Source organism: Phyllobates terribilis, unplaced genomic scaffold, assembly GCF_046119375.1.
Source record: "Phyllobates terribilis strain yellow unplaced genomic scaffold, ASM4611937v1 Scaffold_152__1_contigs__length_4461920, whole genome shotgun sequence".
NCBI lineage: Eukaryota > Metazoa > Chordata > Amphibia > Anura > Dendrobatidae > Phyllobates > Phyllobates terribilis.
Window position 1 is genome coordinate 3,442,087 of NW_027362912.1, and position 6,000 is coordinate 3,448,086.

General features: G+C 54.0%; 1 long non-coding RNA gene across 2 annotated transcripts in view; it reads left to right on the top strand.

The window, feature by feature from the left end:
- Window positions 1-5,357, top strand: part of LOC141206951 (uncharacterized) — a 44,811-nt gene extending 39,454 nt beyond the window's left edge. For both annotated transcript variants that reach the window (XR_012277437.1, XR_012277436.1), the window contains exons 2-6: window positions 3,984-4,114; window positions 4,325-4,389; window positions 4,605-4,790; window positions 5,134-5,195; window positions 5,276-5,357. This is a non-coding gene — a long non-coding RNA (uncharacterized lncRNA). The remainder of the gene's footprint in view (window positions 1-3,983; window positions 4,115-4,324; window positions 4,390-4,604; window positions 4,791-5,133; window positions 5,196-5,275) is intronic.
- The last annotated feature ends 643 nt before the right edge of the window (window positions 5,358-6,000 follow it).

Below are 6,000 nucleotides of genomic sequence, written 5' to 3' on the forward strand. Positions count from 1 at the left end.
AGGTTTGGCTCTCATCCAAACATGTGCGGCTCAAAGTACCCTCCTACAAGTTGGGTCCTCGATTCATTGGCCCCTTCGAAGTCCTCAGGCAAATTAACCCTGTGGCCTACAAATTAAAACTCCCGGCCACCCTACGGATCCCCAACTCCTTCCACGTATCTCTCCTCAAACCCGTTGTCTTTAACTTTTTTTCCAAAAATCCAGGTGCCCCTCCTGCTCCGGTTTCCGCTGATGACATCTTTGAGGTAGAGAGTATTCTGGCCTCCAAGAGGGTAAGAGGAAAAACCTTTTTTCTGGTAGATTGGAAGGGGTTTGGTCCTGAGGAGAGAACTTGGGAACCCAGGGAGAACATCAACGCCCCGCTTCTCCTTGAGAAATTTCTTTCTGGCCAAAAAAAGAGGGGGCCTAAAGGGGGGGGTACTGTAGCATCGGCGTCTCTGCCCCGTTCTAGGCAGAGACGCCGTCCCTCTCACCTCCCCGCTCCTGGCGCGGCGTCCTCCAGCGCTGCTCTCCCCGCTGCTTCCGGCACGCGCTCCTTCCCCGGCAGTGTGCTTAGGGCGCGCGCGCTCCCCTTCTCTTAAAGGGACCGCACGCGCCGTCCTAAGGAGTCCCCGGCCAATTGCCGGAGGACCTCCCATATATAAGGCACCTCCTCCAAAATGGAGGTGCCCGAGCAATGTTGTAGCACTGTTCACTACTCTGCTTCAGCCCTCAGGTCCCGTTGCCAGTTACCTGCCAGATTCCTGCCAGTCTGCTGTCTAATTCCTGCCTGATATCCTGCTACCTGCCTGCTAGCCTGAGGTCCGACGGTCTGCCTTCCAACTTCTGTCAGTCTGTCTAAGGACCAGCTTGCCCGCTCACCTGGGAGCGCACATCTTCTACCTGCCTGCTTGCCTGAGGTCCGACGGTCTGCCTTCCAACTCCTGTCAGTCTGTCTAAGGACCAGCTTGCCCGCTCACCTGGGAGCGCTCATCTGCTGCCTGTCTGCTAGCCTACCAGGAGGCTCTGCCGTCACATGCTGTGACCACCCGCCTGTCCAGAGACTCCTGCCCGCTCACCTGGGAGCGCTCATCTGCTACCTGTCTGTTGGTCTTCCTGGAGGCTCCGCCGTCACATGCTGTGACCACCCGATTATCCAGTGACTCTCGCCTGCTCACCTGGGAGCTCACGTCTATCATCTGCCGCCACAGGTCGTACCAATCCTTTACCCAGAGACTGCCCCGGTCACTTGCCGTGACCTCCTGCCCGTTCATCCAGAGACTGCCCCGGTCACTTGCCGTGACCTCCTGTCCGTTCATTCAGAGACTGTCCCAGTCACCTGCTGTGACTGCCTGCCCGTCTACCCTGGTCGCCACCCGCTCCCTTACAAGGACCGCCCCCTTGTATAGTAGCTCAGAGGTTCCGCCTCCCAGACCCATTACACGCGCGGCCTCCCGCTGTGTATAGATGGCTACGTGCGGCCTCCTGCTGTGTATAGATGGCTACGTGCGGCCTCCAGCTGTGTATAGATGGTTACGTGTGCTCAATATTGAGTCATGCAATTAATGTAAGGCTATGTGCCCACGATGCAGAAATGCTCCGGATTTTTTTTGAGCGTTTCCGCATCTACCTGGCAGAAAAAACGCATGCGGATTGTACATGCTTTTTTCCTGCCTGGGACTTGCTGATGTGAAGCGTTCTTCACTTGCATTTCCGCATGCGGGTTGACAAGCGCTTTCCAAGCGATTTTAGCATCACTTGGAAAGTGCTTGACAACTTGGTCACACTATATAAATACATGCAACCGGCATGGATTTATATAGTGTGACCATAAAAGAATGGTAAAAAATAAATATATAATTACATTCTGATGGCCTGCCGACGTCAGCGGTCGCGTGACCCGTCACATGACTAAATGACGTCACGGCAGGTCCTTTTCAGACCATCGCGAGCTGCCGGCAAGCCAGGACGCATCGGATAAAGACACCGGGGGCCATCAGAAGGTAAGTATAATATTTATTTTTTATTTTATTCTTTTTTTACAGGTTCTATGGTACCCGAGTCCGGAGGACAGTCTCCTCTTCTCCAAACCCGGGTACCATCCGCACATTGAAGCGCATGGATTCTGCATGTACAGATGCAGTGATTCGGATTCCATGTGTTCTAATGCAAGTCAATGGCGGCGAAAGCGCCGTGCTTCCGCAAAATAATTGGTAGTGCAGCGGATTTTTCCGCAATGATAATCCGCAGCGGAAATTTACACAGCATGTGCACAGCACATGCGGATTATCATTGGGGAACATGGCAGGCCTTCTATCAAGCGTTTTTAAGCGTTTCTGCAGCAGAATTGCCACCACGGAAACGCTTAAAAAAAGCATAGTGGGCACACAGCCTAAAAAAATTATTATAATTAATATTGTGTTCTCCCCGCCTCAGCACAACGCAGAACACGAGCTCCTCATCACCAGTCCTCCTGTCCCGGCACAATGTGCGCACTGCTGCAGCAGCAGGTGGAATAGTGTCCACTGGACTGAGAAGGCCCCGCCCCTTCCGGTGACATCATGATTCCATGAAATCACTCCTCCCCCTCAAGAAATCAACTCCAATCTAGACACTCCCTTGTTGCTGGGGCGTGGTGACCCTGTAGCTGGGTGATTGCAGTCAGAGTAGTGGTGTTTGGCGTCTGTACTACAGGTAAGAAGATGGGAATGTGCCAAGGTGATTACTACATTCAGTACAATAAGTAGCTAGCTGTAGGTGTGCAGAATCCCACTCCCAATATTGTCAGGGTCTCGCACCCCCTCGTGTCGTGGGCTGTCAGGCTCCCGCACCCCTTCATGTCGTGGGCTGTCAGGCTCCCGCACCCCCTCGTGTCGTGGGCTGTCTGGCTCCCGCACCCCTCGTGTCGTGGGCTGTCTGGCTCCCGCACCCCTCGTGTCGTGGGCTGTCGGGCTCCCGCGCCCCCTCGTGTCGTGGGCTGTCAGGCTCCCGCACCCTTCATGTCGTGGGCTGTCAGGCTCCCGCACCCCCTCGTGTCGTGGGCTGCCAGGCTCCCGCACCCCCTCGTGTCGTGGGCTGCCAGGCTCCCGCACCCCCTCGTGTCGTGGGCTGCCAGGCTCCCGCATCCCCTCGTGTCGTGGGCTGTCAGGCTCCCGCACCCCCTGGTGTCGTGGGCTGCAGGCTCCCGCACCCCCTCGTGTCGTGGGCTGCCAGGCTCCCGCACCCCTTCGTGTCGTGGGCTGTCAGGCTCCCGCACCCCCTCGTGTCGAGGGCTTTCAGGCTCCCGCACCCCCTCGTGTCGTGGGCTGCCAGGCTCCCGCACCCCCTCGTGTCGTGGCCTGTCAGGGTCCCGCACCCCCTCGTGTCGTGGGCTGCCAGGCTCCCGCACCCCCTCGTGTCGTGGGCTGCCAGGCTCCCGCACCCCCTCCTGTCGTGGGCTGTCGGGCTCCCGCACCCCCTCGTGTCGTGGGCTGTCAGGCTCCCGCACCCCCTCGTGTCGTGGGCTGCCATGCTCCCGCACCCCCTCGTGTCGTGGGCTGCCAGGCTCCCGCACCCCCTCGCGTCGAGGGCTGTCAGGCTCCCGCCCCCCGTCTTGTCGTGGGCTGTCAGGCTCCCGCACCCCCTCGTGTCGTGGGCTGTCAGGCTCCCGCACCCCCTCGTGTCGTGGGCTGTCAGGCTCCCGCACCCACTCTTGTCGTGGGCTGCCAGGCTCCCGCACCCCCTCTTGTCGTGGGCTGCCAGGCTCCCGCACCCCCTCTTGTCGTGGGCTGCCAGGCTCCCGCACCCCCTCGTGCCGTGGGCTGTCGGGCTCCCGCGCCTCCCCCCCTCGTGTCGTGGGCTGCCAGGCTCCCGCACCCCCTCTTGTCGTGGGCTGCCAGGCTCCCGCACCCCCTCGTGTCGAGGGCTGTCAGGCTCCCGCACCCCCTCATGTCGTCGGCTGTCAGGCTCCCGCACTCTCCCCTTGTCGTCTGTGGAGAAGATTAATACATATTTTCATTTTTCAGGTTTTCTCTTATAAAACAAGATTCATGAGCTTCTGTCTTTGACCGAAAAAATGGCGTCTGACAAGTCGCTGCTGTCTGCAGAAATGAACACAAACATGGAGGAAGCGCTGTATGAACAGATGCTGATGAAGGTACGAAAGATGAATTGGAGAGGCCAGCAATCACCGGGTGAATGTCTCCTCCGTCAGCCGCTGGGGGCGCGGCAGTCTCCAACATTTACCTAATGTGTATTGTTGGCTTTAGACCCCTCACAGTTGTACTATTTTGGTGCAGGAAAAATCAGTTTGCAGAACCATCCTGTTCATGTTACTCACTGATTCTCACTTGTTGCCTCATTTCAGGCCAAACAGGAGATGCAGAGCAGAATACCGAACTTACCAGAAAGCAGAGATCAGACCCCAGCCGGGTGAGATGGGCGTCCTCTGATTATTATCCAGATTACTTTGTGCATATTATGTGACAGATACCACAGTGGGGTCTTATTGACTGCAACGGTCACATGATGCAACCAACGTGGGGGGTCACATAATTTCTTATGCAGTTGATTACATGTAAATGCTGCTTGGCTTTTGCCGATTTTATTGTGTTTTTGTTCACTTTTTGTTTTTATTTCTGTGTTAGGTTTCAGCATTAAAACTCGCACATCCAAAAATACCAAAATCTTTATTAACATCTGCAAGTCGAACTAGATCCCAGCGGCCCCGGAACTGACGGAGCAGGAGTTAGTCAGCATCCTGGAATCTGATGATCCCTCCGGCTATCGAGTCCCCATGAGCCTTGGAGAGCCCCACGTTGAAGTTGATAATAGTACGTTTTTTTTTAATACAGTGCTTCTCTTTTTAAAGGGATAGTCCAGAGATATCCTTAAAGGGGTTAAAATAGCAAGTATTACAACTTACTAATCCTCAATGGTCAAAGGTGCCATCTCCACAGGTTCTGGTAGGTCCACTTCCAGTCTGCGGACAAAAGTTTGACATCTTGTTGTTGACTTTTGAACTTTTTTGGTTTAGATTTGGGACTTAGAGGGATTGTCCACTACTTGGATTCCCCTTTAAGAACTTATACCACTTATTCATAGCAGCCCTACTAAGGTCAATGGATTGAGTCGGCACCGCAAAGTATCTAAGTCCTGGTGCACTTTGTCCTACAGGTGGAGGCGGCTGCTCGGCGTACGACATAGTGATTAATGGCACCTTCTTTGAGAAAATTACGGTAACTGCAATTGCTTATTCCGACATACGAGCTGTCTGCTCTCCTTTGTGTCAGCTCCTTACTTTGTATTTTTTTATTAGAATAATGAGCTTTTCAGGGAATTTTTTATCACCGTGGCCATGGAGGGACTAGAGAACAAGTACGAAATGGAGCTGTCAAGAGGTAACGACCGCATCACTGATCTTTTCCTTGATTTTTCCATCGACCACACAAGGACTTGTTCTTTCGTGGAGCAAGTTTACCATATAATATATTGAACATTTTTATGTACCAGCCTGTTGTATGGCACCGTATCAAATGCCTTTGAAAAGTCCAGATAGACAACATCCACTAAGTTTCCCTGGTCCAACCTGAACTTACCTCCCCATAGAATCTTTTCAGATTAGTTTGCAGGACAGATCCCTCATAATCATATGTTTAGGTTATTCTTATTGGGGTGCTCCAGGTTAGTATCTCTTAGAAAACCCTCAAAGTTGTTGCCCACAGTACAAGTTAAACTTACGGACCTATAAATTCCAGGCTCAGATGTTATCCCCTTCTTGAATATTGGTACCACATTTGCTATGTGGGTGTAACCCTGGTGGATATGGACCCACTGCCCCACGGGAGGGTTGTGACTAGGCGTCTACTGGTCTCCACTAGAACCTCTGGTGGTGAGGATAGACTGGGCCGCCGGTAGACACCAGGTACCACTTCAGTGCAGTTCTCGGGACTGCAGCAGCATTCCGGAGGTACCAGGGTACCAGACTCAGGAGAGCGAAGACAAGGACTAGGTCAGACAGTCTGAGATCAGGGCAGGAAGCAC